Raw genomic sequence first — 17,744 nt, 5'->3', positions numbered from 1 at the left:
TCCATCCTCCCAGAAGAATATATAGGGTCAGAGAAACATCAGACGATAGAAGGGAAGTCTTTCCTATAAATCTTCCCATTACACGTGCCATACCTGAGGATTAGGGGGATTAACGGTGTCTCCGCTTTCATTAATAACAAACTCATGCATAGCCAACTCTCTCTCTCTCTCTCTCTCCGATCCCCCCCACACCCCACTCTGCTACTACACCGGCGGGAAATGTAGAAAGGGAATTGTTAAGGTCAGGGGAGGGATTGGAGCGAATCGCTGCCACACGAACGGGGAACGAGTTTCTCATTATTTTTATTTCTTGTTTCTATGGAAACGAGATGCGATTGGTCGAGTTATTGACAGAACCCGGTATTTGGAACTCAAAGATTACTCGAAAATTATTTCTGTAAACAAAAACAAACATTGTTCCCATCCTCAGAAATCTTTCTTTTAGTAACGCCATTTCTGCAACGTTCTGTTTTCTTGTTAGTGAGATACAGAAAACAATCGAGGCGTAGTCACAAAATGACACGTGATTTGTTTATTTTGTCACGAGATTGGTACAGCGCCATCTTACGTTTTACAACGATGTTCCTTGGGCGACCAGGACGTTATTCATCCTCCATTTACTTTTCCATTCCTTCAATTCGTCTCGGTTTTTGTCTTTAGCGATTCATTCTTCGTACGTTCTTTCTTTTGGATACTTGTCTGTGATTGGCCAGTTCTGACACATCGGTGCGCAGTCGCAGCTGAAGGGATGCCAACCCGAAGGGGATCGTCTAATTTGCCCCACAGCGCTCCATTTCTATATCACGTCCAATTTTCAAATTGGAGACTAATTCGCGGTAAAGAATTGAAAGGGAGAGAGAGCGAAGGAGGAAAAATAAACAACGGAAATAGACAGAAGAAATATAATCCTTTGAAAGAAAAAAATGGATATCAGGCGAGACAGAAAGCGAAACGTGACATACAAAGAGAGAGAGAGAGAAAAAGGGGGGAAACTCTGTCACAGGAGTGACAGAGAAACAGAAAGAGAAAAAGGAACAGGACAGAGAGAGAGAGAGAGTGACAGGAAAAGAAAGGGAACAGGAGTGAGAAAGATGAACGACTGCCAGACAAAGAGAGAGGAGAAAGAGAAAAACAAAAGCGAGGAAGAAAGATAAATAGAGAGAATTACAAAGGGAAAAACAGAAAGAGAGAGAATCAGGAAATGAAAGATAGAAACAGAGAAAATAAGAGGAGACAGCGAAAGAATCAAGTGAGAGAGAAAGAAATAAGAAAAGAAAGAGAAACAGAACAGGACAAAGAAAAAGAAAGAGACAGAATGAGAGAGAGAAAGGGAAAGAGAGAAACAGAAAAGGAAAAAAAGGAGAAAGAGAAACCAGTTCCATAAAAAGCGAGAGAGAAAGTGAAAAGTAAAAACAGAAAGAGTAAAATAAACAGAAGAGAGCGAGGAAGAAAGACAAAGAGAGAGAAAGAGAGAGAGAGAGAGAGAGAGAGAGAGAGAGAGAGAGAGAGAGAGAGAGAGAGAGAAAGAGAGAGAGAGACGGAAAGAGAGAGAAATGAGGAGAAAGTGTGTGAGAGAAAGACAGAACGGGAGAGAGAAAACTGAGAAGAAAGCGAGAGGAAGAAAGAGATAAAGACCGATAGAGAGAGAGAGATAAGGAGAGAGTGAGAGAGAAAGTGTGTGAGAGAGACAGACAGAAAGAAAGAGAAATGACAAGAAAGTGAGAGAGAGAGATGAAGACAAAAAGATAAGGAGAACGTGAGAGAGAGAAAGATAGAAAGAGAGAAGGAAAAATGAGAAAGTCGTGTGTGTGTGAGAGAGAGAGAGAGAGAGAAATGACAAGAAAGTGAGAGGGAGAAAGAGAGAGAAAGTGTGTGCAAAAGAGTGAAAGAGAGAACGAGAGAGGGAAAGAGGTGAGGAGAAAGCGACAGAGAGAGAAAGAGATAAAAAGGGGAAAAGAACACTAGAGAAAGAAAGAAAAACAGCAAAGGAAAGACAGGAAGGGAGAGAGGAACTGAAATGAGAGAGAGAGAGGGAAAGAAATTGGAACCGAGAAAGAAAAACATTAAAATGAGAAAAACAACTAAACAAATCATGAGAAATAGGAAAAGAAGAGAAAGAGAGTTAAAGAAATCGAAAACGGAGAGAGAGAGAGAGAGAGAGAGAGAGAGAAAATAAAGAAACAGAGAGAACGATTATGCTAAATGCAGACGAACGAGCAGTGCATACCTTAAAACACTGCACTTGTTTGGAAGTAGTGAAAACGTGTACGCATTCTTCCACCTTCACTCATGCAAACACTACATTTCAACGTCACTTCATCAACCCCCCCAACCTCCATCCACTCACCCACCAACAACCCTTCACCACCCATCGAGCCAATAGCAAGCGAGCGAGCTCAGCTCGATCTAGCAAAAGGCGAACATTTGTTCAAATAACACTTAGTCTATCACGGCCATCATCGTAATGATTATTCTTTCTTTCTGTCAATTAGAGCCACCTATCGGCTGCCAATGCAACCATCAGTCCACACCCTCCAAAGAGGCGCATCAAAAGCGTATGTATATTGTCTACCCTTCATTAAGCAGCTTCCGGCTGCGGACATTCGAGAACACAATACAAAACTAATCGAACACTCTCTCTCTCTATCTCTCAGGCATTGTTCTAAACGCACAGCTTTCTTCTACCGCCTCATCCCCCCCCCAGCTTTATATTGTCCCAACCAGTAGCATCATTTTGTTCCCTCACTAATGATTTCCCTTTGCGAACTTGCAATGAAAAGAGAGAGAGAGAGAGAGAGCGAATGTGGAATGTACAGGACGTCGCTATCTTTCATTTAGCGTTCCTCTGGTCGGTCGCAGGCGACGGAGGTGACTGCTCCTCCCATTTCTTTCTCCTTGCTCGCACTCCGTTTTCATCGATCACTATTGTTGCTCGGCTAAATGTGAACTTAATCGAGCTCTCGCGTGTTCGGACACGGAAAGGTGCCGAACATGCGAGCCGAAGTCCGCACCGTCACGTACGGATAAACATCCATCATAGTGACCCCGACCGAAGATTGAACTGCAACGTAAATTCTGGTAATGATGACCTTCCCCCCCTCCCACAAAAAGTGAACTCTCTAGAAACGAAACTTTAATATTATCAATAAAATCTAATTGTTGTAACAGTGGCAAAGGATGCGAGAAAGCAAGCAAAAAAATCCAATGCCCTCCAACAATCTGTCTAGTTCATCTTCAATTTATTCAAACTATCCACTTCCATAGTCTTATCAATCCTCAAACCATCAAGCATCTCTCATATTGTGCAGTTATACTTCATAATTGAGTTGTCACTACTGCAACACTGGGGTACTTTCCCACCCACTGATGAGCGGTCAATAAGCCTCGAAACGGTCCCTCTGCGGGAGCTTGATGCTGTCCGAGTTAACGAGAATAGGTAGCAACAATAGAGAGGAGTAACTACCACTTTCCTCTTCTTGTTCCTCTAATACTATCACTTTCCTCCACCCTTCTTTAACCAATGATTCCATTATTTTCCCTGGAACAGAAGTGAAGCTAACAGACCTATAACTATTCGTGTGACGCTTTGATCCCCCTTTGTTTATTGGAGACATCTCCTTTAATTAATATACGTTGTTTCGTTGGAATCTTGCAGCCATTGTTTTTGTATAGAGTGGTAGGGAATTCAAATTTTTAATTTGATTGGTTATTATGATGTGGTTACAAAGGAACTGGATGCAAAAAATAATTTTGATATCATATACTTGCATTTCAGGAAAGCTTTTGACACTGTTGCGCATGGAAGACTATTGTACAAATTGGAGCAGAATGGTATTAAGGGTAAGTTGCTACAATGGATAAAAGGATGGTTAAGTGGGAGTGCTTGAGTGTGTACAGAGAAGGGCAACAAGATTGGTGAGGGGAATGAAGGGATCCTCTTACCAAGAGAGGCTTAAGTTCTGCAAACTGCAGCAGCTGGAGACTAGGCACCTGTGAGGTGATCTGATTGAGCACGCTGAATTCTGATGGGATCCTTCCACTTGTTCAGATTACGAACCTAAGGGGGCATAAATTCAAATTAAGAAAAGACAGATGTAGAATAGATGTGCGGAAATTTGCCTTTAGCCAGCGGGTGGTTAATTGCTGGAACAAACTTCCATCTGTCGTTGTGGAAGTTGATAGGTTAAATAAATTTAAGGAGGAACTGGACAAATATTTAGAGGGGATTGTTTTGGTTTTTTCGGCTGATGCTGCATAAGCTCATACACTTGCTTTCTTCATCACATGCCACTACTACTACTACTGAGTTTTAGAAGGGTTGAAATCAACTAAGTTGTCTTTGCCCCAATGAAGAATTACCTGAAGATCGGCATTTAAGGAATTTGTTCGCAGTTATTCAAGAAGTTGAAGCTGATTGAGCAGGACAAGGTTTCTCAAAATGGAAATTGGAATGCAACGTGCTATCATCGGCAAAACTATGGATAGGATTTCCAGTCAATGGAAGAAGGTCATTAATATACAAGAGGAAAAGAGTGGGGGAAAGAACTGAACCTTGGGGGGACACCAGCATTAGTGCAGAAGTTAGAAGACGGAGAGACATCTATCATCACCCTCAGTGAGTGATCAGAGAGAAAACTGGATAACCAATTACAAAAAACAGTTGGCAAACCATAAGATGGAAGCTTGTTTAGAAGACCTTTATGCCAACACGATCAAAAGCCTTTGAAATGTCAAGAGCAACTTCTTGAGTTTCACCAAACTTTTCCATTGAATTTGTCCAATATCTACCATAGGCTTCTGAATCAGTTGATAATTTTTATGCATCCCCTGCACTTTCCTTCTCTGCCACTTGTCTCAATAGCTCATCTGACATAACATCACCAATATTGCATTTTGCAATGCGCATGCCCGGAAAAATGTATTTTTTTCATTTAGTAATATTTATTATTAATTAATAATACATTTATCAATTAATAATATATTAATTAGTAAAATGTATTAGTATTACTAATACATTTTACTTATTAATATAATTAATAAGTAAAATGTATTATTTCCGACATTATAATAATTGACTCTGTTTACCCCTTTTAGGTTCAAAATATGAGATTTAGTTGGCATTAGAGTGGAAGCGCATGCGCTTTTCCCTCTTAGGATGTCATCTGTGAAAAAGTGACATCATAGTTAATAAAACGCATGTGCTCTGCATAGTATTCATATCATGCTATGCGCATGCGCCTTAATGTAAAACGTCAAGGATTTCAGTATTTATTTGTTTATTATCTATTATTATTATTATCTATTTCATTATTTATCTCGTTCTTTTTATTTATTATTTATCTCATTATTTCAATTTATTATTATTAATTATTTTTTTATTTATCTATTATCATTGTTATTTATTATTATTTATTTATTATTTATCTCTTATTATTTATGTTTATTATTATTTATTTATTTATTTATTATTTATCTCTTATTATTTATGTTTATTATTATTTATTTATTTATTATTTATGTATTATTTTTGCCCTTTTTTCGTTTTCCAATTATTTTCGATAATTTTTCAGTTTTTAGCTGGAACTGTTTATGCCATTATCTAAAAGTAGGTTAAAGTATTTTTTGGTTCAGATCATGCGCATTGTACATTATACAATTATTGTACAAATTCTTGACATTGTACATTAAAGCGCATGCGCATGCGCTTTAATGTACAATGTCAAGAATTTCAGTATTTCTTTCTAAGGGGCTCACATCTGGTGAGTATGGGCTTGGTACACCCAGGGTCCTGAGCTGGATATCATCATTCTTCTCTTTCTTGGAGATTCCCTTCTACTTTCTCTCTCTCTCTCTCAGGGTAATTCAGTTTTTTCTTTTTGGTGGTGCAGCATAAGCCTCAGGCTTCCTTGCACCATGTGGCTAATAATAATAATAATAATAAGTTTTCCTCCTAGTGATATTTATTCGAGCCAATTGGAGAAGACAGCGAGGCAATTACGTCACTACAAATGCGCATTAAGAGAGAAGAAAGCTCTGGCGGGGTGAACCCTGGGGTATGCTAATCATCCAAGGAGAGTCCATAAAAAAAAAAAAAAGAAAGAAAAAAAATTTTATTGGAAAGGAGATGATAATGGGGAAATAGGAAGAGGGTGGGACAAAAAGGGTAGAGAACAGAGAGGGCAGTATCGAGACACTCGCCTCATTTAAAAGGGGAGACAGTAAGGGGCCCCTGGTATAGGACTCCCATCCTACTCCAGAGGGCGGGAGCTGAAATTGGGTGGTAGGGTGAGCCACCAGGCAAAAGGGGAGTAGGGGCCACACAGTGTGGGGAAAGGAGACTCAACCACCCCAGGTGGTAGGAATAAAAGAACATAGAGAAACAGATTCCTATGGTGGAGCGTGCTTTTTGCAGCTCTGTCCCACACTGGCCTGGCGGTTACCCTAATGGCCAATGTCAGCACCCCACACCATGCCAGCTAGGGAAAACTACAACATGGTGCTAGCTTGGATAAACATGAGGGCCCGCACAGCCATCAGTCTGTCCGGTGAAGAGGCTAAGACAGAACATGCAATTAATAATAACTTTCATTCACTCAACATTCACAAAATTTTAATAGTTTTTTCTTACGCTTTATATTTTCTTTTATATATTAGATTACATATCGATCAGTGCGTTTCGACAGGTGTGTCTTTTACATAGAAAAGATTTGACTTACTCCGTCATACCTCTACATAATACGTAGAAAAGCGTGCGCGGGGATTGGCGAGCAAAGCGAGCAGTGGGCGGTGCCTCCTAGTATTTATTATTGTTATTTATTTATTATTATTGATTTCATTATTCTTTTATTTACTAATTTTCAAGATCCACATCATCCCGAGGAACCAAGAACACCACCTACTGGAATCAGAAGAAACATTCCGTGCCTTCTCCAAATTTGCTCAGGATATTTTTGTGAGACGCAGAACCCTTCCACCACCATAATAAACTTTCTGTCCACCATCATACCCGAATCAACACATGCCTGGAATCGCAACCAAACTATAACTCTACTCCAAGTCCCTATGATCAACTGAAATAGTGCCAACAAAGATGGAGATACTTCTTCGAATGATGAGTTTCCAACCACACTGCACGTCAACGATCCGTCGTAGGACATAGCCACTGCAAGAAGCAACCAAGCTGAAACAGAGCCATGTATCCTTAACTGAGGAACCATCCTCATAGGCAATACCTGACACATTCAACGCTCTAAATCGAGCTATACTGGACATGAAACCTGATAAACCCACAGGACCATTGTCAGTGGTCGCATTAATTGGACAACCACTCCTGGACGGGGATACTGCCCCATTGAAGTGCCATGCAGCTTTATTGCTTCTAAACTGAGCACTCTTGCCTGGTTTTCTTTTACTCCCTCCCATGTCGGGGAAGGGAGTAAAAGAAATTTATTAAAATTATTTATTTATTATTTTTTTCCTTTTTTTTTCATTTCCAATTATTTTCGAAAATTTTTCAGTTTTTTTGATGGAACTGTTTATGCCATTTCTAAAAGTAGGCAAAAAATATATATTTTTAGCTTCAGATCAATCATTTATTGTTTCTGTAATTATAAATTTTGGGTACAGTGATTTTAAATTAAATTTTTTTTTAACCATGGATTTATTTTATCCCAAAGTTCATCGAGACGAAATTGCTAAGAAAAATAAAAAAATAATAAATTAGAAAATATTTTCTGCAAAACCTTTTTTTTAAGAAATGGCTTGCAGAAAATTTTCCAATAGGTAAAAAAAAAGAAATTTCCAGAACAGATTTTTATTAAAAAGATCAAATAAAAAAAAAATAATAATAATTTTGTTCGAATAAAAAATAAACACGCATGCGCTTTTCCCTCTTGTGATGTCACATATGAACAAGTGACGTCACAGTTAATAAAGCGCATGTGCTCCTCATTGTAGCCGATAATGCTATGCGCATGAGTTTAATGTAGAATGACAAGAATTTTAGTATTCATTTGTTTATTATTTTTCCATTATTATTATTGTTATTTATTTATTTAATTATTAATTTACTTATTTATTATTTATCTATTATTATTGCTGTTTCTTTTTTCATTTCCCATTATTTTCGATAATTTTTCAGTTTTTAGTTGAACTATTTATGCCATTTTCTAAAAGTAGGCAAACAAATATATTTTTGGCTTCAGATCAATCAATTTATTGTTTCTGTAATTATAAACTTTGGCAGAGTAATTTTAAAATCAAAACTTTTTTCTTAACCAACAATTTATTTCTTTCCAAAGTTCATCGAGAAGAAATTGCTCAGAAAAATAAATAAATAAATTAGAAAAGATTTTCTGAAAACCTTTTGTGGAGGGATGAGAGGGGGGGATGGCTTACCAAAGTAACCTTTTATGCAGAAAATTTTCCAATAGGTAAAAAGAAATTCCCAGAAAAGGTTCTGATGGGCGTATACACTTAAAAACACTTCGAAAAAACAGTACAAAAGGACATTCAACTACTACACCCTGTGGTGTTTCAACTCTCAAGAAGTCTTGTTAAAAATTCTTTCAAATTAAACTTCACGAGGTTTGCCACCAGGGTGGGTGTGACAAATCTTATTCTGTTCTTTACAAGCGAGCGGTTTTTGAAGGCATCTAAGCAAGTGAAGCTAGATAAATGCAATGGGATGCTGCGTATGCTGACAAAGTACTCACTCCTTTGCCAGGAGCAATGGAGACGGTAAAGATCTTTCTATGATTACACATAAGAAATGCAATCCAGGAGAAGCTACTGACGAATGGGGAAATCAACAGTATGGTTGAAAGGGAGAGGGTAAATACAATCAAGATTCTATGGACATGCGAACAGCGATTGCGTTTTAAAGCAAAGCGTGTGTATCTATTCATCACTTCTGATAAACAGCTAGAGCGGGATGAAGTGCATGCACGTGGGGTGGTTGGTGGGAAGAGGGAGAATTGCAAAAAGTGTTCTAAGTTGATACGTGTGTGTCTATAGAGACGATACCTTTCTCATGGAAGTAGATCATGATCAGATGAGGCCAAATAACTTCTCTTCTTCGCTCCATTTTCCCCTTCTTTCTTTTCTCTTAGTGGCTACCTCTAAAAAAGGATCAATAACAGCTCACCTATGCACAAATTAGAATTGACAGCATGCGGAAATATCTCCCCGTGCTGTTTTGCCTTTTTACATTCTCCAGAGTGGATGCTTTACGGTCCGCAGCCTCTTTTCTTTTCTTTTTTTTTTATTTTGTTTCTTCTTTTGACACATTAGTCTTTTAATCTTGAAAAAGTCCAAGATCGCTTCTCTCTTGTTGTCTTTTAAAGTGTATTTCGAAAAGAAATACTAAGGAAAATGGTAATTGATTTAAAAAAAAAATGTAGAGGAGAAATCATTTGTAATCAGTGATGAATGCTTCAGGGGGTATCTGTGGTAAGATGTTCCAGTTCATTCCACTAGAAGTCGCTTTCCATGTGGTAAACGTTAAACAAGATACGACAGCTAAATATGCCAGTTCTAACCATTACTTTTTTTCCCTTTAAGTTCTTTTCTAATTTTTTTCCCCTGTATCTTTTTGTCGCTTTATAGAGGACAGTTCGCGGCTTAGTCAGTAATAATTGTGTTCGTCAACTAAAAAAAGCTTGGTGTCATTTAGCTCTTCGAACAGATAAACCGACCTTTAGAACACAACAGAGCCAAAACAGAAACATATTCAACCAGCTTCCACTTTCTACAAGACATCAAGGTAAGAATTATTATTTAAATGGAAAAAATTTATACACGTTATGTAAAATTGAATAATTAAAATTAATTTCTTGAAAATATTAACTGAATCTGATTATAGTAGAAATTCAATTATCCAGATATCGAATTCAGATTATCCGTCTCTTGTTCTTGTAGGCCGTTGTACATTTTTTTTTTAAAATAGGATCTACCCTTAAAGGTGAAATAAGGAATTAATTAAAGGTTAAAAATAGTTTTGTGAGAGAAAAACTTTCCAAAACTATGCAAGAACTTAAACCATTTCATGCGCATGCTTGTTTTGTTTTATTTTTCCCTCTATCTTTGTTTCCTCCTTTAATAATTGTTGATTTTTATTATTATTCTCGCGATTATTATGCATATTATCATTTTCTAAATGGGATTTCCAAATTTAATATTCCAGCCACAAAGAGATACGACCTCGGTACAATTATGGAATGAGCTATTTTATCATTTCGTCCCTTCTCTCTACGTTCTTAACAATTTCCTTCATGTTTTCCCACTGTCCAATTTTGTTATCTCCTAAAAGCATTTGTATTTTCCTCCTCTCCCCTTCTATTTTTCGATATTTCAAACGATTGTACGTTAAGCCTAATAGAGTAGAATCTTGAACATCTGCACTGGAAGATGCGTATAATAGTAGGTGTTTTTAAGGAACAAATGGGGGTTTAAATGATACCCCGTTCCTCTGTAATTTCCATAAGTGCTTCAAATGGTAATGAGGTCTGTCTAAAGCCGCTCTGATGAGGAGAAAATAACAGTTCAAACCGATGCAATGCCTCTCTTAAAATGTTTTGCATTCTTTTGTTTTATTTGCAATAGCTGAAGCATAATGGCAGCACAAAAGTGCTATGGTTTAGAAGGCGTAAGACTTCCCTCAATGCTCAAACTTAGACTTTATATTTTTCCATTGAAGTTTTTATGCCCAGAGGGGGGAATAACCATTACGTACTGGAAGAATGACGTACGATTTACGTGGTCTTTATACGAAATTAAACTTAAGGACAAATGTCTCTACAGAAACATTACAAGGGTTCTGTAAATATGCTCTTATACTAGACGGCAGTGGTGAAGGAGACATTAATGTTCTCTTCTATTGCTGTACGCTCAGTTTGTAAGAGAAGAGCGCTCGGGTCGTTTTAGGGTACTAATAGGAGAAGCTGATTAAAGCTGTCAGCTTCAGAAGTTTACCGTAGTCTGTAGAAGATTAAACGTCTTCTAGACAGAAATAAGGAGGAGTTTGAAGAGACAAAAACCTTCGAGTGACTGTAAGATTCTTTAGGTTAAACAACTTAACAAAATATCCAATCGTTTAACAACACACATTGCAATATTCTAGTTTCTACTGATATAAAGGGTTAAAAATATTTTTACTCCGCTGTAGAATTAATGTATGAACTATATAAAACAGTGTATTTAAATTTAATATTTTAATTAATATAATAAATAAAAAAAACTGTCTGTTTATACCCACCAATAATGATAAAATTTACTGCTATTAAGGTGAATTCATAAAGATTTCTATTTTTTAATATTATTCGCAAATTGGTGGCGCCTCTAGTGAGTAGTTGAGAAAACCAAAGTTGCATAAATTAATTTTGTAATACGTCATTAGACGTCATCAAATAACGCTCATTGGTCAGTCAATATCGTGTATTTTGGCATCTATCCAATGAGAGCTTTATTAGATGACGTCATTTGTTTATTCGGGATTAAAGATCATTCTGACTTTCGCTGAAGATTAAGATTTAAGTTCTTTCTCAAGAACTCAAGAGTCTTAAATAAAACAGAAGCTGCTTCTGATCTCAGTCATGGAATGTTCTTGTTCGTTTTCTAAGCATTTTTTAATTCGAATACGATCATAATTTCAAGTAAAATCATTTAATGCGTATATTTAATCCTGAATGTATGCATTTACAAGATAAACAAGTTAGTTAATGTACTTAGTGTTCATCATTCATGATTTATAATAAGAAAAGATAAAATAAAAAAAAAAAGAAGAAGCGAATTTTATGCACAAACCGAGACCGAAAACATTTCGGTCTCGGTTTGGAATTAATCTACATATCTTTACCAGGGTCGGATTTACATATAAACTAACCAGTCTCAGGGCCTCACATTACAAGGGTCCTTGCTCCATCTTAAAAAATCCTTTTGTTAATGTCACAGAAATGAAAACAACTTTTAAATTTGTTTTCATTAATGAAGTGGTGTATTAAAACAAAATTCCATTTTAATTTTACGTTTTAATATATTTAAATTAAATTAAGGATTATTAACGTATTATAACATATCACATAAAATTATTAAAGTTTTTTAAATGAATATATCAATTTAGATATCTAAATTGACATATTTAGTTTCTATATTGATTGATGACAATATCTGAAAGCTAACAGACATGCGCATTTAATCCCGGATATCCATTAGAATGAATTGCGCATGTCTGACACTGAAATCCAACTAATTTCCATCATTCTTCGATTTTGACTGAAATTGTTGAGAGATAGAAAAGAATAATTTCCCTTTTAATTTTATTATTAATATATTTTAATTAAATTAACGATTATTAACTATTTAACATATTACACAGAATTATATAAATATTTATTTATATGTCTAAATATCTAAATTTTCTATATTGACTGGTGACAATATCTGAAAGCTAACAGACATGCGCATTTAATCCGACCGGATATCCGTTAGGATGAACTGCGCATGTCTGATACTGAAATCCGTTTCCATAATTCTTCCATTTCGGCTGAATTTAGGATATTTTTGAGAGATGAAAAAGAATAATTTACCTTTTAATTTATTTTTAATATATTTTAATTAAATTAATGATTATTAACGTATTATAGCATATTATACAGAATTATTAATGTTTTCTTAAATAAATAACTCAATTTAGATATCTAAATTAACATATTGATTGATCACAATACGTGAAAGCTAAGAGACATGCGCATTTCATCCTAACGGATATCCGGTACCGTTAGGATGGAATGCGCATGTCTGTCACTGAAATCCGACTGGTTTCCATCATTCTTCCATTTCGGTTGAATTTAATTTAGGAAATTGTGTGGGGATAAAAACGAATAAAACTGGAAAAAAACAAACAATATATATGCATTCAGAATTTAATAAAACCAATATGGCAGACCTTCAAAAAAATGAAGAACAAGAAGTGACATTTAAACCATATCCAATTTCTTATGATTGAAGATTAGATGCTTTATATTGTACCGAAACCGGTTTCTTAAAAACGAAATCCTTATGGTATAAGTGTTTTTCTTTTCATGTTTTCTCTGCACACAGAAGTAAAACCAATATAAACAAGTGAGCTGTTCTCTTCCTTTTAAAGAAAATTGGTTTCTTTAGCAAGACTTGATGAACACAATTCAAAGGGAACACACAAAAAAGGAGAATTTTTTTTTCTTTTTTTCCATTCCATCGCTATCTGTCCGCGAAGGATCTTAGCTTGTTATCGCTTTTCAAAATGTTCTTGTTTTTCTTTTTCTTTTCGCAGCAAGAAACAGCTAGTGAGGAAGTAGGCAGATAAAATTACCACTACAAAGCTCTAAATATCTCTAGTATAACAAGTGAATCAGCTAATCTAAGTTGTTAGAGGAACTAGTTTTTCTCTCGCATGCATTTGATTAGTGTTTCGGAGTCAGGAAAACGGATACAATTGTAAATTGACTTTTCTCATTAAGAACTGCATTTTTTAAAAGCAAGTCTTTCACTTTTAAAAATAAAATAATCACATTTAAAGAAATTGGGCGTATAATACAAGAATAGTTGGATGGAAGTTTAAAGTACACTAAAATGACAAAAGAATCGGTACTCGCGCTTTTATTATTTATAGCTATACTGCCCAACCAAAATATTAAGAGGAATGTAAATGTTAAACCCTGTTAGAAAGCAGGTTATCTACACTACCCTCTAAAACGTATCTGGCACTCGATTTAATAGTATATGTCGGTTCGTCTTGACTTTTTGGAGGGTAGTGTATAAATAAAGTGAAAGCGTTTCAATAGGTATCAACATGTATCAGTACAAATGGTATAGAGTCTATAGATGAATTTCTGCATATAATAATAATTTGCGCAACTGAACTCCCGTTGGATTTAGTGTTTATTCAATCCTCAAGCATAGATTTTGAAAAATCGCTATGTAGGTGTTTGTGAAAGACGAATATCATAAGCTCTGGAACCCCTATCCCATCTCAACTAAGAAAATATTGCACAACCCAATCAAGGGGCTCTGCAAATAATCCACATTCTTCAGGGGGTTGCGCTTGAGTCATCCTCTGCCATCTTAGAGAGACCTTTCATTGTATAATATCACATACACACCTTCCATTCGGAAGATTTGGAGTTGGAAGATTCTGGCACACCTTCCTTATTGCCATGCGATTATTTATGTTCTGAAGAAGCCACTTCGGGGTCTTCACCTGACTGTTCTTCCTCTTTATACTAAATTTCAAATAATAATGCTAATTAGACGATGTCTGACCATTCACCAAAGACCTTGCAAACAAAAACCCTAAAGATTATCTTGAAAATTAACCGCTTACTTTTCGAAGTCCAAAAAACTCAACCAAACATTTAAAACGCCTCCGAAGTTTAAATTTCTTCACTCCTTGAAAAATTGAAGAAAAAATAAAACGAAACGCACCATCTACCACGAGCATTAAAGAATTGTCACAATCTGTGTCCTATTAACGTAATTTATGGTCCCCGAAAGTCTTGGGGACGAAAGCTCAATTCTCTTTTACCGATCTCTTCTGTCATTCCAATAAAGATGCTACCTTCGAGTAACACCCCAAGCGCCAGCTGCAACATCCCTCAGCAGGATCATATATAACCTATTGGATCCGTTAAAGTGCATGGAAACTTCACACAAAGTCTCAGAGTTTGTTGCGGAGCCACCTTGTCAGTGCCCCTGCGATGAAGCCAAACCAAACTCAGTAACACGAAGCCAACGACCATATTTATGGGATATTTGCCAAGTCTCTTCGACGTTAACTGTCCAAACGATTATTTGACTGCAGAAGTTACAAGCTGTTCTGAAAAGATGACATCTTGGTGGGGCAGTTATTCAGCGTGTAGACATGCTCCACGTGCCACTTTACTTTGGACGAGATCCAGCCGTCTCTTCCACAACGCATGGATTGTTTTCAAAGGAAGAATAAAGCTTAAAACTCTGATGAGACAATCTTTTCTTCCTTCCTTTTATTCAAGTTTCTCCCAAACAATTACTTTAATAGTCGACCGTCATTTTAGAACGCTTTTAATAATGATATTACGCCAGAGGTCGTAAACAAAATGCGTTCCCACTCCTGATTGGTCCGTTTAAATAATAAAAACTTCGAAAATTAAAGCTGTATATGTGGATAGCTTTATTACAAACAGTAAATGTTTGCCAACAATTGGATGGACAACAATAGCTAATCGATTGTTGGAAGTCAACAATCAATAATTATCCAACAATCGCGATGAAAAATAACAATCGGGGGGAAAGGTAAACAATTGTGTTAGGTCGTCTGCTAATTCTTGGGTCAACAATGAGTTAATTGTTGCGAATTATTTCAACAATTCAATCCAACAACAAAGATTCGTTTGTAACTCTCGGAAACAGATAGCATCTTAAAACAATACGCACGCGACATTTAATGGATTATGTTCAGACGACAAGTAAACAATAAAAATGTGGTGGCAAAAGTTAATTACCAAACAATTAGTATTTGTAAAATGGAGCCGAAAATTGAATGAAGGTGCTTTTAAACGGGAAGATGAGTTAATTTGAAATAACGTTTGCGTTTACAAATAAAATTAACTTACAGGTGAGACTGAACTATTTGATTACTCAATTAATACACTGCCCTATCAAAATATTAGACGATGCATTTAACCGCGAGTTATTCTTTAAAATAAATAAAAATAAAGATGCAATGCCATTTTGGCTGCTCATTTTCAAAATCTCTGATTTGTTTCGCTAACATCTTGGAGTTATTTATGGGTTTGTGTCCGTTCCCTTACTTTTTGAGCCTCAGTGCAGGTATTTCAATTCCTTTACAAATGCACGGTTTTTGAATGACTTTTCTTATACGTAGGTGTAAACAGATATGTCCCACTATGGGATTACGTTAATAAAATTATAAAAAAGCAATCAACTGCAGTTAGAAAGCGAAGGGTTGACACTGAACTTGAATGAACACAAATGATAAATCCTGAACAAAATTGCGTTGTGCGAAGGAAACTAAGTCCGTGAGGCCAAGGGAACATCATGATCTCTCTCTCTCTCCTTTTTCTGTTATCCTTATTTTTTTCTTTTTCCTCTCTCTCTTTCTATCCTTTTCATCGTCTCTTTCTTCTCTTCCTTTTCATTCATTCTTTATTTTCCTCTCTTTTTTCCTCATTCCCACTCCCTTTAGTTTGTCTTTATATTTCTGTTATTTTTCGACTTTTCTCTCTCTCTGTTTCTCCCAATCTGCACTCTCCTCTCTTCCCCCTTACTTTCTCTCCATCTTTTTCTCTTTCTTTCATTCTCAATAACTCTCCACTTTTTTTTCGCCTCTCTTTTTCCACCTTTTCGTTGTTCTCTTTATTTCTTTACCCTTTTCTTTCTTTCATTTTCTCTCTATCTTTCTTTATATCGCCTTGAATCTCTCTGAATCTGTTTCTACCTTTCCATCTTCTCCTTTCTTCATTTTCTCTCTCTTTCATTCCTTCTCTCCGTTTTTCTTTCTCGCTCTTTTTCTGTCTTCCTTTTTCTCTCTCTTTAATTATTTCTCTTTCTTCATTTCTTTTTCTATTTCTCTTTCATTCTCACTCACTCTTTATTTCTTTATCTTTCTGATTTTTTCGCTTTGCTCTCTCTCTCTCTGTTTCTCTCTTCCCCCACCCTTTCTATTTTCATTATTTTTTACCCATCTCCATCTTTCTTTATTTATCTATTTCATTTCGAATCTCTCTCCTTTTTTTTCTCTATTTTATGTTGATCTCCATCTTTAATCTCCTTTCCCCCTCCTCTCTTTCTCTCTCTCTCTCAATATCTCTTTCTTTTCCCTCTTATCTATTCTTCGTTTCTCTTTCTTTTCTTCAAACTTCAAGGACATCGTTCATATATTAAAAATTGTCGAAAATGCTAATCAAATATAAAAATTCCTCTCATTATAAAACACACTAGGGGACAAAAAGTTAAGGTATCCCTAAAAATATACAATATTTCTAAGATAACTGATAAAAGTCTACGAAATTTAGTACAGAGGCACACCACCTTATAAAAAAAAAAATAAATAAATAAAAAATCATAACCGATTCTGCTTTTAACGTTACCAAACTCTCTGCCTCAGCCACTTGGCAGGCATTGTCACCGTTGTTTCATTCAAAGGGACAATTGCGTCCGTATTTGCAAAGACGCCATAACGAATCGACTACACAGGACACCATGACACGACACCCCCTCTATAGACGTCGCTGCTGATGTTTGTGGCAGAAAGCAAAGCCCCATAAATCTGACAGCACGAATGCTCGCAAATGCCAATCACTATTTGCCAAGATATTGCATTTTTGCCTCGTTTCCTGGATGCAGTGGATAATTAATTGAAAATATCGCAAGGATCACGACCCGGGTGCATTGACAAGGGGGAAGGGGGGTAGCCAAGGTAAAGCCATGTCCAGCGTACTGACAAGACGCGTAATTGGATGGTGGTGCCTGTTTGTTTCTCTCCAATTCGGCAACCGTAATTAAATTCCTAGTTGGTGTTAAAACAGATCCCAGATGCCGCCCTTAGTGGAAAAAAAAGCGTCCCAAACAACGCCGGAGGGGTAATTGGGTGGCTCGTGCTGACATGATACTTTCGGAGAAATTAGCCAAGTGTACAAAGTTAATTAAACGCTGTAATTATCTTGTTTCTAGTGTTGCTGAAGAGTTTAATGGCTGGCTACGATTTGTTT

The sequence above is a fragment of the Mastigoproctus giganteus genome, chromosome 14 (assembly GCF_048544385.1).
Source record: "Mastigoproctus giganteus isolate SK-2022 chromosome 14, ASM4854438v1, whole genome shotgun sequence".
Classification (NCBI taxonomy): Eukaryota; Metazoa; Arthropoda; class Arachnida; order Uropygi; family Thelyphonidae; genus Mastigoproctus; species Mastigoproctus giganteus.
The sequence above is the reverse complement of the archived record's forward strand: the minus strand, read 5'-3'. Positions refer to the sequence as shown.